Here is a 20,766-nt window from a genome sequence, read left to right as displayed (position 1 = left end):
TATTATAATCTTAAACCTTACTCATATACAACCTGACAGCAGTATAGACAGTCATGAGTCAATGGATATATTATAGTTTAATTGTTATAATAACGTAATGTATCTCTTGATAAAAATCCAACTATATATAACCTAATATATATTAATTCTAGAAATATTTTTAACAAATTGTATTATCTGACTTCACTTGGAAAAATATCCATAAGTATAAAATATGGCACTTGGGGTATTTGGGTTTGAGCGCAGTGTTGAAATTATCTAGATTAATTTATGAGAATAATACCTACATATACTATAGTCTATAACGAGGTCTACCTATAAGTATTACCTATACATATCAAGTCTTTATTTTTATATTTTCCAGATAAATATTTTTTTTAATTATCCAATGTTTGTCTTATAAATGAAAAAGCTATATCTGAATACCTAAATTTATTCTCTTTTATTGAGAAATATACGATTTTTACCGATAATGCTTGTATATCACTATTTTTATACGTGTATATATAAATATTATTACTAAAAAAACTATACAGTGTATGTTCACCGATTTAGGGAACACTGAATTTCTCAGCCGGATTTGTTTGGAATAAATTGATTTTTTTTTTTACAAACTGGTGGTATATGAATACACATTTTTCGATACATTTCAAAGTTTTTTGAGAATTTGGTCTGAACATGCGCGGTAAAAACTTTTTTTTTAAATAGCAACACCTATTTTTAACACCATATTCGGATTGGCCTATATTTTTAAATTAATTTTCGTGTATCAACTATGGCTCTAAGTTCAATATTGACTGAATAAGAGCCATGTAAATTTTATTAAATAATACATTTTTAAACATTTTTAAACATTTATAATTATTTATTGCTTTGAAGCAAACTTTGAACAATTTATTTAATTTATTGTGTAATTATAAAATAACTATATTGTTCACTTGTTGTACCTAGTCGATTTTTAATAAATAATGTTGTACCTATCCATATTATGTTAGTCTTGTTTATAACATTTCTAAAAAAATAAATACGTACAAATAGGTATTCAAAAAGTAATTAATTAAAAATGTATTATTTAATAAAATTGACATGGCTCTTATTCAGTGAATATTGAATTTAGAGCCATAGTTGATACATGAAAAGTACTTTAAAAAATAGGCCTATCCGAATATGGTGTTAAAAGTAGGTGTTGCTATTAAAAAAATAGTTTTTACTGCGCATGCGTAGACCAAATTCTCAAAAAAATTTGAAATGTATCGAAAAACGTGTATTCATATACCACCAGTTTGTAAAAAAAATCGATTTATTCCAAACAAATCCGGCCGAGAAACTCAGTGTTCCCTAAATCGGTGAACACACTGTATATTATGAAGTATTATGTGGTGGCGAACTGTTATGTATATTTTCGATGTTTGAATTTAATTTTGATAAAAAATCATACAGACATAACATTTTAGGCTTTAGCAGCTGTGTAGACATAAAATAATATAACTGAAAATTATAATATTAATACAAACGATTCATAATTTATAGGTATATCATAAACGTAAATATTATTGTTTATTATATTAATGTAATAATGTTATCCTGACACAATACCATAAGTTGAGTTCACAGGTTAGGTTATTACTGCTATAGTAATGCAGTATCGTCGTATTGGTTTTTGTGATGTTTAGCTATTTGGTGTTGAATAAAATGCATGATTAAACATTAAATTAATTTACTTTATTAAAACAACAAGAACAGCATAATGTGTATAACCGTCGTCCGTCAAAGGTCATAAAAATATTGAATATATATGTTATATGTATAAAACAAAAATGTGAGCATTTCACTTTAATATTCGTATTTATTTTTTTAAAATAATATAATAAGAATAATCTTCTTCATTATTTGAGTTATTGTATATATTGCATTAATTATTAAATATACATGGAATTGATAGTCAGCGGAAAAACAGATGCAAAATACCATCAAAATTGGAAGCAGAGATTTTTGGTCTTTGTCTAACACACGCCGAACATATTGATTTATATACTTTTTTCAATTCAAAAGTACTCATTGATCTAGTTAAGTGATAAGAATTCTAAAAATAAATTTTAATTTTTCTTCAAATCAACTTAACATAGAATTTTCCAGATTTTTGATTTTTGACTTGACGAAAAATTAAAATCTATTTTTGGTATTCTTAAGATCTCTCTAGATCAATCGGTACGATAGAATGAAAACATGTCTAAATCCCTATATTGCATATGTGTTAGAAAAATACATAAAACTACTACCACCAATCACTTTAAAACGGTAAAATTGATAAAATCCCGAGCATTGGAAATCCAAGACTTACATATTCAGATTCTCATCTTAATTGTAGGAAACCCAAACCAACACGAGTGAGATTGAAATGTGTCTCTTCAGGGTATTATCTATGAAACACGAATATTCTTTGAATGTGACCACCTGGCAATTGGCATCTACCAACACACTGGAACAAAATTAAACGCATCAATACAATACCGTATCTTATCTTAAGAAGCATTCATATAACTATAGGTAACAATCGTGAATTATAGATTTTCTCAAGACATCTGATCTCATAACAAGCATAATATTATCATAGAATTATACACATCAGAGATACCTACATTACCACAATTACCTATTGTATTAAAATATTATCTTGAAAATGTTCACAATTTTGTAAAAGTTTATAAGTGCTATCATAGGCATATATTGAATAATAATTAATAATGAACACTGATTTGAAGCGCTCTAAGGTCACTCTGCAGCGGTGGCAGTAAAATTCTTTTGCTTTGTCGGTACCTTCGATTGTGTCGATTTACTGCCACCTTCATCACCATCGCCATCGCTACCGTCCAATCGCTTCAGTGTATGGGGACCTTAAGGCTTTAATCTAAAAAAAAAAGTTAATTCAAATTTTAACTTATCCTATATTTAAAACTAATCATCAATATATTAATTATATATAAATACGTTAACTAAAATTATTTACGGGCGTTATCGAAAACCACTAAATATTTATTCGTTTCCCTACATCAGACGTCAATTTATGCTAATTACTTAATTATGTGTTATTTTTAGAACTTTAGTTTTAGTGATTAGCCAAAACATTATACGATATAAGTACGTATAAGCGTGTATGACAATTGTAAGCCATAAAAATTCGATAATAATCCAGTACCTGTATGATTAAGTGAGTTTTAAGAACAAGAATAGGTACCGCCTTTTATACGACAGTTCACACCTAGTAATGATAAGAGTCGACAATTCCATAGTATATGAGCTTCATTTGTAATATTAATGCAAGCTTTATTATTTTCTAGGCATTTAATTCCATTGAATAAATTAGATAAAGTGTGTCAGTTATTAGCATAACACTAGTTTACTCGTTTATAATATAAATATTCCTTACAACTATATAATTACATTTATAACTGCATGTAACAGAAAATTAAGGACTAAGTGCCCGAGTTAAATATCAGGTTCTAGACAGTTATACTTAAATACAATTGTTTGATGTATATATTATGTAAATGTCGATGAGATTTCCACGTCCTACTGATAAAGAATAAAATAAAATAACGTTTTATATTATTAATAATGGGTAAATAATGATAGAAGTTCAACAGCTTAACAAACGACGAATTCAATATAAAGCGAGATACTGAAAAAAAATAAGTAATCGATTTGGCAATATGCTCATTTAAACTAAATTTACGAGAACTGTCCAGTAACAAAATTAGAAAAACAATCTTATAGGATTGTTAAATTTGAACACACCGTAAAAATAAGCAAACAACTTTATTAACGTAAGAGTTTCGTTTCATTTAACGTATTTAAGTTGAATATTAAATGTCCAAAGAGTATAAAAATCAGATAAAAAATAAAAGGTGGGTAAGCGTGAGCCGTGTAGTACCGTTTTGCTGTACAGCTGCAGTAGCAAGTGGGTCACTGTTATGGATGTGTTAAATGTGAACTCAACGTCATAAAACGATTGAATATGAAAAACGATTCTTAGCAAAGACGGCCAGTCAGCATATATTACAAAGTGTATTATATGATATAATTGCTATTAAAGTAATTTATTTTACTATTAGTAATACTAATACACTGATACAGTAACTTGAATTATGTTTTGAGCTTGGTGAAAACTTTGCATTTTAAAATGTCATTGTGTATTTAAATTATAATAAAATACTTTAAAAGTTTCAGGTAAGTACTTACAAATAATATTTTTAACCATAATAAAATAATCAAAATTGAAAATTTTTCGTTAAAATATCTAATTTTCTCTAAATTTTATATTAATGTGGATATGAAAAGAAATCTGTGTACATATATACAGTTTTTAGAACTTTCGGTTACAAAATATGAACTACTCACAAGAAACCTTGTTTTAGCTATAAAAATTTAATATTTTATAAATTTTTCTATACAAAATAATTTGCAAATTTTACGTGCAGATGTTATCAAAATTTGAGCTTTATGCTTAGGATAAACAATCTTGTACATTACCCAGTACACTGACGTAAGAAAACAGATTAGGTAAAACACAATCTCCCTTTGGCAATATGGAACATCCAAACAAACAAATTAAATCGAATTAAAAAAACAGTAAAAAGATGGAAAAGAAACCCAAACATTAGTACCATAAATGAAAAAAAAACTGAATCGAGCTAGAATTGGATAATCAAAATTGACTCACGGATATTTGATGGAAAAAATCGAACCACCAATATGCGAAACACGTGGCACCACACGTCCACACTCACGATTAAACACATTTTTGAAGAATGCAGAATATACCAAATACAAAGAGAAGAACTAAGCCACGACATCGGAATAAGTCTAGGTCCAAACCCTGGAAATGAATCCAAAACAATAGAAGTTTTCAAAACAATAAAAATAATAAACCTATAGGTATTATAAGTCACAACTAAAATATTGTATAATTATTTAAATTATATATCATATGTATTATTATATAATTGTATCTTACTAAAAATGTAACGCCAGTGGCCCGTGTTGTCGAAGAGGAAATTTATTTGTGTACATTTCAAGATCAATAAAAAAAAAAATTTTGTACTTATTGTTTATCGACAATATATTTATATTTTATAATAAAAAAAATTCTCATGCCCATAAATAGTTCAAAAGGGTCAAAATATTTTTTAAATGTTATCATGAATGAAAAATGGTCATATATAAAAAATATTGATGGCAATTTAAACTATTTACAATTATTCGTTTTAAACTTAAACCAACTAATCAATTTTGTCAAAAAGCTTCGTTAAAAAGTGATATATATATAACGTTTGTACGTGTATATTACCAGCACACACGTCACATAATATAACAGCGGAAATTAATAATTAAAGATCATACAATTGATAAAGTTAAAATATTTTACAAAAATATATAATAATGAAAGTATACCGTTTATGTAGACGAATACCTAGTATAATATTAGCATAAATATTTGAAAAAAAATTCTACAGTTTCAATTTACGTTTAACGCTGAGCGCATAGGCGCATTTGCCCCCCTGGCTTTTTTAAAATATTTTTTTTAATTGATTGTTTTAAGATAAATTACTATATACTATACATAGTATACAACAAATTTAAAGTATAAAATAAGTTGTAATATAATAAAATATAATATATTGTATACCTACGAGTATAATAAAAAAGGTTATTATTTTAAAACACCTATAGTAAAATTATAATATTTATTCTCAAATCCTAACATTGCCCCCCTCCTAGAAAAATTTCTGCGGGCGCCTATGGCTGAGCGTTGTGTTCAACGATTCGTTGTCACCTATGTATGCGAAGTATTCACTTTTAAGCGAAAATATTACCTAAAATGTATATTAAATACACATTAAATAGGTAGTTAAAAATATGTATTTTTTCAATTAGCTATATTGTTTAAAATAAAAACACGTTTTTTTTTTGGACATACGATGATTTAAATATTATATTTTATGATATACGGCCCAATCAAGCTATTGTAAAATGTATTTATGAAAATCTCATAAGAAATCATGTATTGAATTTTTAAGCTCTTTAATAAAGGATTAAGGTAAAAAATTAGCTAATTAGATAATAATTACTATAACTAATAACTAAATTATTAGCTAATAAATAAAATATTACAATATTGTATGTACCTATTCTACTGTTGTACCACTCCAAATAGAGGGTGTAATATTATATTATCAACATATAGGCACAAATCGCTCAAGTTTTTTGGTTGGTTAGATATAATATTTTCTAAAAATCTAATATGCTTAGTATCAAATACTGATTTTTGAATTCGGGGAACTAAATCCATCCCACTTTATTTATGCCAATAGTTATTACTTATTAACAACTAACCCAATAAGGACAAAATCAATAACAATCTAATATTTTTACTACATAAAATGGAATTCACGAAAAAATGAAATATATAAAATACATACACCAATAACTGTGTAATCCATTTAATGTAAAATACTCATTAATTCGAAAACTCTTGCGTTTTTGCAAATATTTTTTTACATACCATATTTTAAGTCGTTAAAAATAATACTCCTCAAGATATTTAAATAATTGTAATTAATTATCTGAAATACGTGATATGAGACATACTCCACTTCCCCAACTAGATAACAATATACATTACTACGGGGATTACTCGTTACTCATGTGTCGGACGACGAGCACCACCGGTCTCGACTTCAGACGAGGTGTATAGAAGAATACTTGAAACTTTTCAGTCCTCTATGACCATTGACCATACATGATCGATTGGCAATCGGTTATATAAATACATCACATTCCACTTGAACTGATTGTTGATAGAGCAGATGGCCATTGATTTTAAGTTCAATCTGTAACAATCACGGATGTGTCATGTCATTATAATTTACATAGAACATATTACACAATAAATGATACTATAATATCCATAGACATGTTAAAAGTTATTGTGGTAATATCATATACTCGTAATGTTCCACGTTGGTAGGTAGTTGATAAAATTGCAAAATATAAAAATCTATAAATATATAAAAATGGATTTCTATTTGTCCTTTATGCAACGGCTTGACCGATTGCGACGAAACTTGGTACAAAGATACATTCGACCTGTGGGCAGAAGATACGCTAAATTAAAAGTGATAGGCCCAAATATCATTTAATTGTCAGACCGTTCTCGATAATAAATAATAAAATAACAAAATAATAAACTAAATTGAATATCGTTGTAAGATTTTAAGTATATTTTAATTGATATCTATATATATATATGCATAAAAGTATACTGCTAGCAAAATCAAAGGAAACGAATTTAACACACAGTTTGAGACATATAAGAGTTAGGATTTTAACGGACTACGAAGTGCACGGGTTCAGCTAGTATAAAATATAAATCATTACTAGAATTATTAGCAAAAAATATTTTATCGATAATCAATATTTATTAGTGTAGATATTGTACTCAAATATTCTTATATCTAGCTATATCTATCAAGTTACATATACACAATAATATTACCAGTTCGTCTATTATTCGAACAAAAATCACTTAAGAATTATAGTATAGATAATAGATATATATAACATAAATTATATAATATATCGTTGAATTTATTATACGTTTAAATATGCTAATCTAATGAATATTCGTATACCACTACACCACAAGTATCATCATAATAAATAATATTAAAATTCTATTTTATTTTAGAATATAAACAATTAACGAGCGATAAATTTATTGATTTTACAAAGATTTATGTTTTATTATGTGTCTGTAATATTCTGTATACACGAAAAGTTGTTGAAAAATTCTTCGACTCTAGTTATTTTTTTTAGTAAAAGAAAATTCTTAATAGTATTTGAATGTCAGAAAATTTTACACAAAACCAATTTTCAAAAAAATTGATTTTGTGACTGAATTTGAAACTCAAAAACAAATAACTGTAGATAATTTAAATTTAAATTTTCATTTTATGTTTGTAAGACCATTTTTCATACGAGATAAAGATTATAAAATATTTTGACTCTTTTTGATCTATTAATAAACACATACATTTATTTTATGAGTGATGCCGATAAAAAATTCTTCACTTGGTCAAAAAGTTTGAAAATTCAATGCGAAATTTTTCATAACATATTTTACATCAATTAAAAATAATCGTAGATAAAATTTTCAACATACCAAGTAATTTCTAAACAAATTTTCGTAACATCCGATATATATTATTATTATTTTTTATAGATCTTGAAATTATAATAATTTTTGCTTCTACTAATAACGTCATTAGCATTACATTTGTACATTAAATTGCTTAAAATGTATAAATAGGAGAATAAAATTAAAAAAGTCACAATTTTTAATCAAATACTTAGATATTTATGTGCATTGTAAATGTTGGTTATATTAAATATGATATTTTGATTGTTTTAAGGATTTTTTTTGTGTTGATTAGATTCGTATTTCTTTTTATATGTTCGTTGTCTGGATACATTGGATATTATTCACCCGTAAGTTAACGATTTTATTATTATAGCAATAATTGTAAATATATGAAATTTCTATCAAGTGTTATTTTCTACACATGGTATAGTTTTAAAAATATTTTAAACCACTTGGATTTATTTATAGACATTATTAGTTAGATATTTTTATATAAAAGTTTCCTTCTATATATAGTATTTTGTGGAATAAACTATTAATATATAGTGCTATGTGGGATCCTTCTAAGTGGATGCAATATCAGCTTAAAAAATATTCACTATACATATCAAATATATGCACGATTTTTTGCAAGTATTTAAAATTCAAATTTTATCAAAATCATTAAAACTTATTGTAAATTGTTTTGTAGTTAAAAATTTAAATAAGAATATTTAATTTTATAGTTTTATATTTAAGGAATGAAAATTTAAAACAAGGTTTATCATAAGTTGATACTGTAACCTAAAAATCTAAAAAATAAATAAACACATTTTTTTTATAGATATACCTACCAAGTTCAAATTTGAATTAAACTAGATAATTAAACGTAGAATTACAATTTTAGTTATGAAGTTGATGATTATTATTTAAAAATACAATTCGTGAGAACATGAAACTTTTAAAGTATATGTATATGTATATCAAATGCAAGATGTTCGGAAAAAATATATTTATTATAGGACCTATTGATATTGTAATATTAGTAGCTAGTATTTTTGCTAGTACAATAAATTAATTTTATAGTAATTAATAAATTTATAGGTATGTCTAAGTATTATATTAGGTTATTCGTCTTCGGAACTTAGCCGATTTATAATCATTTTTCGTATACAACCTTTTATTTTGGTTTTTAATATTATTTTAAAAATAGTGTGTATTTCAAAGCATTTTCACTATTCTTAAAATTTATATGTGAAACAAAAATCTAAAATTAAAAATACAAAATCTAACAAAAATAATGGGCGTATAGCACTCACCTTGTAATTTATTTTAAGTTTTACCCTTTTTATAAAAATGTGATTATAGGTGGGCGTTTTAATTTTAATTTGAATGTAAAATGTTCCATACTGACGGTTGTGAACATTTAAATTAAATGCATTAATTGTTAATATTATTTTGTTTGCAAACGCGTTGTAGGTAATCCTTGTCGTGTTTTGTTTGAAAAAATTATCTTCCATTAAAATATACTTTAATGTACTATATTATTATATTTATTTACACCGATAGCTATTAGGCGTTAATTCATCATTTTAAAGTCTAGGTACTCCCTAAAACACTAAACCACTAAACCACACTTATATTTTTATTTCTTATCAATCTATTAAAGGGTTAATGTTAATACTGAACATATAATATTGACGTACACATTTTATAATTTTATGTTTTTGATAGCATTTAATAATTATATTGTTCTATAATAAATAATTTGCTACGCTAGGTAATGCGTTTGTGAATGGTCTGCCAATGTATATAAGTGCATTTTATGTTTTCAAGTGTATGGTAGTAATAAAGGAATTACATTATAAAGTCAGTTCATGTTGAAATTAATGATTGCAATAAATAGAGTTCAATAATTGATAATTTTAAGTGTGGAAGGTCTTACCACAAAATCCATAGTCGCATCGGACAGGGCATGTTTTCTTATAACCTACTACAATATATAAGAAAAAAACAAGCTTATTTTGCTTAAAAATTTTCATTAAAGCAAATTCGATCGCTTATTAATAAGTCTTAAATTGTGTTAGTTTAATGGCTAATGAATAAATACTAAATGTAATTCATACAAATTTAACTAATAGAAGAGAATAAAAACAATATGTTAAGTACCTACCTATATTAACCAGAAAAAACTTCTTTTATTTTTAATATAGATATTTAAATGTCATAACTGTATAATAATTAATTTGATAAAACCATTGGCCTTGTGAAAGTAGTTGGAACTGAATAAACCATCATAGCAAGAAGATGATCATTGTCAAGAGATACACATGAAAATTGGAAATTTTAGAAGCTCGTAATCGTATAATAATAATGTTGTGATTGCCAGAGCCCAGAGAGGGCATTCAAATATAAAACACGATTAATGTCATCGATCGCTATATACACGTGTTTTACTTAATCGACTATATACATTATAGGTATTGTTTTAATATCATACTCGTATGTCGTTCGTCACGAAATTTCATGCCATTCGATTTCGTAGCACTGAAATAGTAAAAAATATATACTACAAAATCTAAATAATAATAATACCTATTTACTCCTATATATGCGACTTTCCACGATAAACCGTGGCCATAAAAATGAAAATAAATATAAAAAAAACCGTTAAATGCGTAATAACTAATAATACACTGCACGCTTAAGCATCTATAACAATTATAATATTGTTATAACGTTGTTGCCATGCGAGCAATTTTCAAAAGCAACTATTATTGAATAACGACGACTGTACCGGGACCTCCATAAAATTTATTGACGTTGTACTGACACCGCTGGGTCGTAATAATATTATGTTTAATGCGCAGTGTAGATTGTTGTATACAATTATTATTTTTCTATTAGAATATAATTTTTGAATAAAAAGTACACTCATAAGCCCACGTCGTATTATATTATGTAAAAGATATATTATGTTACGTCGTGAAACAACACTATAAAGTCGGTGACGATGTGGCACAATACTTAACCACTAAATTGATGGGTACCTATGATGCCAATAATACGAGAGAATAGTATATAGGTACCTATTACGGGATATTCGGGACACGTTACTGTTAACACGGCGTCGTGACAATTTAATAACATATTATGTGATTTCAATAAAAGTGCTTCAGTGGAACAGTATAATATAATATAGCAATGTATTATTATTAATGTGGAAACATATGTTTTAACGAACGAAAGTGCCCGATGATTTCGTCTGAATTACCGCTAATAACGATCTACAGAAATACAGATATTCAAGAACGACTATCACTGTGAGTTGAAAACACTTTAAAACATGCAAATGTCTATATGTACAGCAAATATTTGCGCCTTAATGTTATCTGTATAAAATACATATTATTTTTATTATTATTAACGCCGTTATTAAAGACGATAACCACTTAACGATGAAATCAATACTTAATAACAATATACTTAATATTATATAGGTCAGTGGTGGATTCCGTACAGAGTGAAGAGCAAAGACACGCATTGTTCTCTTTACCCGACCTCAACCACCAAATACCCAAATGTCATTGCCCTTCACTTAAACGTAGTTATTATCATATATTTACATATATTGGTCCAGTAATAATTAATAAGTCAAGTTTGGTATCATATCATCAGTTCTAATGTTACAACTATAGGAATTATCGATAAGAAGAATCCATAAGTCCTTTTCAACTTGTCTTTATAAACAAAGAATCATGCTGCAGAAACAATAGTAATACATTGTTTGAATTAAACAAGTATTTTAGTTTATTTTTTTTAATAAAGAAATAGTAAAAAAAATAATTATATCTCTCAACCAAAATTCGGGGAACTCAGTCTGCGGCAGAATTGGTGTTGAGTGTACCTCGTCATTTTGAAATGGATGTATTAATTTTTAATTCAATTATACCTAAATCATTGTATAGAAATTCAATTTTGAGCAGATAATATGGCCGTCAGTCAGCCTAAAATTAATATTTAAGAATATTTGATTAATTATTGGTATTATAATAATTTATTTTTTTCTATTAGTGGTACGAGAGATTGAATTAATATTTTAACTAATGTATTAATTCATAATAATTAACACACGTAAAGGGCTAAAATAAAAAGAGTTTCTTAACACTGTTTTAAAAAAATATATATCTTAACACATAATTACATTTCGATATATCATGTATGATAAATCAAATATGTATAATTTAAATTTGATAATTGAGTCAAAGTTAATAAGCTCGTTATATGACTTAGACTAGCATCATAACGAACTATTATTCCTTGAACTAAAGGGAACATCATGAAGGATAGACGCAAGGACGACTCAAAAACAATTTGTATAATAATTTGGGAAAATCTATTAAGTCGTTTAATAACTTGTACGCAAATACAAAAATCAGAATACTTCCGATATTTATATTATTTCATATATTTTATACTATGAACGATGAATGTGTTAATTTTACAATGGTGACAATGATATATTCATTTTGGATCTGAAGTTTTTTTATATAACAGAAATACCACTAAGATTGTCACTTTGAGGGTGGATTTTTATAGAAAATTGTAACTATAAGTAAAAATGCACAATATTTTTAAAATGAATAAAAAATAATATATTTAAAAAAATGAGAATTTTAAATTCTTATGTTTCAATAATCAGTTTTTGACAGCATTTTTTTCGGTGTAGATCTAAAACGAATAACCGCATTGGTACTTGAAATTATCTTCACCAAATATTTCTATTGATAATTTATATACATATTAATATATTATGATCAAATTTTCAAAAAAGTTTGTATCGATTTGAGCTATATATATACAAACATTAGATCATTTGAAATTGTTGTAGTTAATTTTTAGACATCTAATATTGTCGATAAAAAAATGTTCATTGGGTGAAAAACCTTGAAAAATCGTTCGTTTGCATTAATGAGTGCTTGTCGTCCAACAAATTATTTACCTTTATATCTATCAATCTCTGCAATTTGGCTACCTGAAGTTCGTTAGACGTCTGCTCAAGTGCAGATTGATAGAGGTTTGTTAAAAAATATTTTTCGTACTCACACAATTGATATCGAAATAAAAAAAATCGGATATTTTCCTTAGAGATATCGGGAAAATGTAGAGTGTAATTTTAACCACGTTCCTATACAAATATGCTTATACAGTAAATATACGTTAATATCGGTAAGATCTATAAGATTGTTTATCTCGGTCAAATTAGTTCATAGAGCAGGATATGTTGACACCAATTTACAAATGAACTGAGGCGACACACTGAAACCGAAATATGCCTATATTCTCTTTTATATAGGTACAGGTTAGGTTATTTTTTATATTTTTTAATTTTTTCCCGAGTGAAGTTTGGATTAAGCATTTTTAGTAGAAGTATAATATCTATTGATACCTTTTACATTTCGGAGGTAATCGGTTACCGGTTAAAAATTTAATATATTTTTCTTTAGTCGGTACATATTTCATTTTATGATGCGTAACTATTTTCCACCATAGTGCCACTAGATCGTTATCACCGTTTCCGTTTTTAGCAAAAGGTTTTATTCTTATTTCTGCCAAAAAATGAATATAATAATTTAGATATTACTTAAGATTCCCTGAATCTCTAAACCATGAAACCACAACTATTATTAATTATGAATATTTTGATACAGGCCACACCTCACCTCACGACTTATATTATTATTTTTCAAGTAATATAAATTTAGTGTATTTCTTAACGTGTTCGTTGTTAGCCGAATTTATGTATGATACACACTAACACATCACTTATACATAGCGTAAATTAATATAAGTATAACGTAGAAATTATTGTTGTGTAAAAATTAAAAGAATCGAAGTTTTAAAATGATTTTTTAAATTTAATACGACTATCATAAACAATATACAGCATACCTACATTTTAAATATCATAAAAATTGTTTTAATCTAATAAGTCTTCAGCCTCGACGAAATAATAATAATAATTATTATTACTGTACATTATATAATATTATAAAGAGTTTTCAAAAAAAAAAACCCCCCCTTAATAATGTAAATTTTTTTATGGCAATTGGAACATACATTTTGCAAAAAACGGAAATCATAATTTTATTTGTTGGTGACCTTAATTAATCAGCTGGTGCCCTCGTGTTTAGAAACGCTAACCTTAGAGCTGGTATATCGTATATCTTATATGTTATACATTGATTTAAATTTATCTGTGTTGTAAGACTAGGTAGCGCTGCCCCTTATTTAATTTTCAAACCGTGTCTATAATATTCATATAGTTATTGCAGTGTTAATGTTAGAAGAAATATCATAATATTTTTTTTTTAATGTGAAAGACGATGAACAATAATTAGTGATAAATATAATATCATACAACATTAAATATAATCATAATATCATTATGCTCCAAATGTTCCTATACCTATAGCGTGATAAACTGATAAAGTTAATAAAAAAAAAATAAAAAAATGATACAAGAAAGTACCTGCAAACACATATGTGATTGTATAGAAATTAATGGTTATCGCTACGTTTTGTGTACAAAATTACATGCCAAGTAATCAAATTATAATGAATGAGAATGAAAAATGAAAACACACTATGCTTATTATAATTAATTACAACAATATATCATATTTAAATGGTTTATATTATCTAGGTTTTGTTTTTAAACCAATATTTATAGCATATATAAGACAGGGCCATTCTCGAGTCCTTAGCTTAGATTGCTTAGAATATAAATTTAAAGGAGTATGAGAGTGTTTTATACCTTAAACATTTATTATAAGCCTATGTAAATAAATTATAAAAATAGATTTGATAATTAAATAAGTCTTAAAGCTTAAATACTTTAATTAATTATTAGAATATATACTATCTAATTATGTATGAAACACATGCGAACAATTTGTATTGTGCAAGTGGATATACCACAATTATACGAGTATACCTCCCTAATCCACAAATCCACTGATTAAGCCGAGCCGTTATAAATGCGTTTAAAGAGGATGGCATACTTGCATCTATAAACTTTGTCTTATAGTGTTAAGTTATAGTCTTAAGTTCGGAATAATCCATATGCCAATAGAATGAATCTTTAATAAAATGCATGGCAAAAGATAATTAGGATATTATATCTAAGTATTGTATTTGTATTTTAATTCAGCGTTTTAAAACTGTAAATTTTTTTAAATTTTCAAACTCTTAAGGTAAATGTGCACATTTTATAAATAACACAGTCAAATAGATTATTTTAGCTTAAGATTTACTATGTTGTGCGCTTTCAAGATGGAGACAACACAACATGTGGGTATGACGTCCTCTTAAGTATGTTTGTTCAACTAATATACCCCTAATATTGTATAGGATATTAAACAAATCACAAAAATACAGTAATTATAATAATTCAACTTTACAACAATATTGAGTTTACAATAATTGTAAAATTTTATTATACTCATATGTATGAAGTGTTACGTTGTGTAGCATGTTACACATTACGTCTTAATTATACTATTATAATGATACATGCAAATGGTTTGATGGGCAGTGTAATTTGAATTTCTAAACATCACTAAACGCCTAGCTGCTACGTAATAGAACTTCCTCCTTTCATATTGTTAGGTGAATATTTCATTTAACGTTAAATTTAAAAATTAAATATAATACTCCGTAAGCCTAATCTGTTTATTATGTATAAATTAGACATAAATCTTGAAAATCTGGCAGTGACATAGATTGTTTGCGAATTTTCGATTGTCCTTGTTGTATTATCGTTTTGATGTTTGCAAATAAAAATACACCTAACCAGCAATATGCAAATATATTAGTGCCAATTTAGATAACCTACATAGGCTAATTAACCTTAGATTTATTGAAGCATGAATTCTTTTGTTTAATTGTTTTCCGGCGATTCTTTTTTAAGAATAATAAACATTTTTCATAAGAAATCATTCAAATCGTACGATATTACAGATAGGCATGAGCTTTACAAACAGATTTAAAAAAATATTAATGTGTGTAAATAGTTATGTGGCAGGCACAGAAACGCGTGTTATATATAGTTATGATAAGTAGGTACAGAAACAGTGTAAATGCAAAATACTACTTGCTATTAATTATTATTATATGTGAGTATAATTTACATATTATTGTGGGTACTACTATGTTAGTTGGAGCGTTAAAAATCTACGCAATGATATAGCTTATAGAGGTTTAATATTTTAAAATATCGTTTTTTTCTTCTATTTTCGCACCCTCCAGATACCAGATTATAGGTTGTATCAGCCGAACTGTTTTGGTTTAATGCAATAAAAATATCAATTCATACAATATACACTACCTACCTAATAATTGAAATTTAAGATACTTGTTCTGTTTCAAGTTCACAAATTTTTCTCAGTTTTTAATTATACGATAGTTTTACTTGCGTAAATACATAATATATATGAATAACATTATGTACATGCATTAATTAAACAGAAACTTCAAATATTAATGAATTTAAACGAACCTCCTGCATGTGCCACATATTTGCAAAAATATCAAATTCCCTATCAATATGATAAAATCTATATACATATCACTTCCGTTAAGCTTCATATCGTTCTGAAACGCGATGGATAGTGGGAGTTTTAGCGAAATTTCACTTGTAATTAGTTAAGTTCACGAGTTCAATGCATAAAAAACCTAAATCATTCACGTTCACATTTGTTTTGCGAAAATATGTACATTCAAATTCACGTTCTAAAAAAAAAAAGTTCATGACTTGGCCATATGAATAAAAATATTTGTTTATTATCGATTAACCATAAGGTAAAATAATTTTTTTCATAGTCTTATATTTATTGAAAATTAAAATTTTGATATGGTGTAGTTATTTTGTTTTAAAAAAGATATTTAAAAAAAATATATTACGTAAGTAATGGTTAACTAACATAAACCTAACCAATAAAATTTATAAATTATACATAGGTACACTTTAAAAGTTGATATGTATAAAATAAATACCAAATAAGTAGAGATTAATTATAATTTATGAGTATAATATGTAATACATATATACCTACAATACACAATACACATAGGTATTATAATATAAAATCAAAAAACTTTATTACTGATCACATTCTAAAAAATTGGCAACACTCCTGGTCAACCCAACGTACTAAACTAAACGAAATCAAACCCAGCATTTTCCCATGGCCAACCACTCCACTTACCAGGCGTCAAGAAGTAATTCTTAATAGACTTAGAATCGGTCACACATGGTTAACCCACAAACACTTAATGTCTAAAACGGATCCCGAACCTTGTTTCTCATGCGGCGAAACACCTACAGTCAAACACATCATATGCTTCTGCCGTGAACACAACAATGTTAGAGTCAACCTCAAACTAGCTGACAATCTCTACGAAGCTCTTGGTCCTGACCCCGACAACACTCAGAAGATATTTACCTTTTTAAAATTAACTAAATTATATAACTTAATCTAAACACACCTTCACACCCCAAGCTTGAATTATATAAATTTCCCTCCTTTATCACCATATGTTAAATTTAACTTCAGCCAATAATCTTTGTTGTTGCGGCTTAATTTTAAATAAAAAAAAAAAAAAATAATATAAAATATGCAAGTAAATAACAAGACACTTACTAGAAAATTAAAAATATAATATACATTAATATAATATCTATCAATTTTTATTTATTTTTAACAGAATATTTACTATTATAGTCCTTATTAATAATTTCATAATATTTCATCCGCATTCAATCGCTCGTATACATCGTGTTTTTAAAAGTTATCAAATATTTAAAAAAAAATCTTAAATATTTTTTTCCAAATTAATATAAATTTTTTGTTGATACACCATGTGTATGAAATTTCGATTCAATTAATCGCCTTTAGAAAAGCCTAAAATTCGTTTAAATTTTTTGAAATTATGAACATTGTTAATGATCTATTTGTTGTAATTTCTAAGTGAGAAGTGACGTTCACAAAATATGAACGTGAACAAACATGGTTGCGCGGTCACGAAAACGTTTTTTCAAACACTGATAATGGATATTGTATTGAAAAGTGTATATATATGGTGTGGATAAAAGTGCCCGTTACCACGAAATCGTGATACCTACCTAGTCACCAAAAGAGTTATACGTCATACTAAGATAGATTAAGCAATGTATTTTACCTAGGTAGGTACCTTAACTGAGATATGTCCTCGTTAACGAGTAAAAACTACTATTATTGTTTGCTAGGAAATTACATTTTTGATAATGAGATATTTTAGTTTTTATTTAATGGAACAGAACCGCGTCTTTGGTCCATTATATTTTCAATTATTTTTTGGTTTATGTAAGCTTTAAAATAAGTTGATTTTCGTGTTAAGTTCAAAGATAGCTTACACATAAGGCATTATACCTAGATGTAGGTATTTATAATTTAACCTTTTTAATATTTATGTATTAATATTCCATGTAGTTAGTCACATTATTATTTGTGAATGAAAATATGTGCGAGGACAATGAGGACATGTCTAAACTATACTTATATTGAATATGAGGATATGAAGATAATATATTATTCAGAGTCGACTTTCAAATCACAAGCTGTTAGTCGAATATAATACTATGGAGTTCTTAAGAGAACGTCGTAGTTTCGTACACGCATGTGTTGCCTATACATCAATATAGAATATTTTCGTTAACTGTTTCAATAGTATTAGCTAGAGTGTACTGTTTGTTTTGATTATCAAAATTTTAGGTAAGAAAATTATCTGTGTTCTCTTATTGTTTTTCCGATATTTTATTTTTTAAGTGAGTATGAGTATGTAAAATAATAATATGTACTTGAAAATGCTCAAAATTAAAATTAAAAATTAAAATATCGTAAAAATCAATGATAAAACACAGATAATGTTTTTATCAAAAGTTTGATATTAGGTCAATTCTTTATAATATCAAAACTAACAGCACACTATTGACACTAGTGAACGGAAATTAGATATGTCGTAGGTACCTATGTGTGTAAGACAGCGACAACATGTCCGGATACGAGAGGACTTTATTTAATATTTTTATTTTTTATTAATATTAGTATAGAGTGTCTTGTTAAAAAATATAACCCATGGAAAATATCGATATTTTAGATTTTTCAATAAAATTTAGTAGATAATAGATTTTTATTTTTTTTAATGAACTCAAAATAAATTGGCAATTTGATTATTATCTAGTCTATGTAAATTTGTGTTATTTACGTATTTTTTTTTTTTAATTAATTTATACAATTCAGATTTTTTAAGAAATGTATTTTTCAACATAATTTTTTGCTTGACAATATATGTTATAGATTACTGTAACAATAAGCTTAATTGATTTAATATTAGTAGACTTAATTAGGTATTAAGAGACTTCCCTGTCTAAAAATGGTTATGCTAACTAATGAGCATTTGCAATTACATTTTAAGAAATGTATTTAAATATTGTATTAATTGTATTTTATTCTATTTCATACTTGATCTGTATAAATAGTTTCAACATGGTTTTTGTGGAATAATAATTCATCATTTGTATCTTTTTCGGGTTTTTATTTTAAAAAATAACGATTTTGATTTTGGAGACCAAAAAAAATATATTATATAGTTTAATATTAATACTTTATTAGAAAGAATATTTATTATACATAAAAAAAATCATTATTAGTTATCATTTTGTATTTACAATTAATTTTATGAATACCTATAGGTACTTTCAAAGTTTGAAAAGACGTCATAAAGATTACTCAAGTAAATCGAACTTGAATTACAATTGATTTTTAATTTTGAACATTTATCATTGGCTTCAAAATTCAAATATCTAACAATCATAATACCAATTTATTACCTATATATATAGATTATAGTCTATAATTTATAGATATTACTCACGTTGTTTTGTTGATAACAGAAGTTAATAAAATGTTGCTTTCATCCCGCAGTACTCAATACAAAATTTAGTTATACTACCTATACTTAAAAACAAATAAATAGCTATAAGCACTATATAATTTAATATCTTACGTAAACATGTAAGACATGACGTATTACTTTATTGAACAAATATAAATTCAATGTTAAGTACTGATAATATATTGGTCTTTTTAATATACTCAAGTCACGTGTTTTTTTTTATCTTGAATAAATAACATACATAGATGTATTTTAATTAGTTTAATTTTTGTTTTTTTCATTTTAAATAAATCCAAAAGATGAGCTAAATAAGTTCTAAGTAACGGGATATCCTATAGGTACTTTCAACAAAATTAAATTGAGAAATATTATTAAAAATTATTCCCGTTTATATTCTATAAATATAATTGTATTATTATCCATAGAAAGTGATGATTGATGAAGGACATAATAAATATTAAATACATGAATATTATTTGTTATTTTTTAACGCTAAAATATAAAATATTTATCTGGTACGTAATACGTATTGGTACAATTTAAAAATAAATATAATATAACTATAAAAAATATTTTATAGAAATTCTATT

The 20,766-nt window shown here is 26.1% G+C and overlaps 1 long non-coding RNA gene across 2 annotated transcripts; it reads right to left on the bottom strand.

The window, feature by feature from the left end:
* Positions 1-1,768: 1,768 nt before the first annotated feature.
* On the bottom strand, positions 1,769-20,201 carry LOC149058940 (uncharacterized). 2 transcript variants are annotated; one of them, XR_016190308.1, is made up of 4 exons: positions 20,156-20,201; positions 6,695-6,890; positions 2,640-2,908; positions 1,769-2,479 (listed from the first exon to the last, which is right to left on the bottom strand). It is a non-coding gene; the product is annotated as an uncharacterized LOC149058940 (long non-coding RNA). The 2 variants fall into 2 exon arrangements; XR_016190309.1 differs by having other exon boundaries at positions 2,818-2,908.
* Positions 20,202-20,766: the final 565 nt, after the last annotated feature.

Source organism: Diuraphis noxia, unplaced genomic scaffold, assembly GCF_037042655.1.
Source record: "Diuraphis noxia isolate RWA-SAM2 unplaced genomic scaffold, SU_Dnox_SAM2 contig0002, whole genome shotgun sequence".
Lineage (NCBI taxonomy): Eukaryota > Metazoa > Arthropoda > Insecta > Hemiptera > Aphididae > Diuraphis > Diuraphis noxia.
The sequence above is the reverse complement of the archived record's forward strand: the minus strand, read 5'-3'. Positions and strand labels throughout refer to the sequence as shown.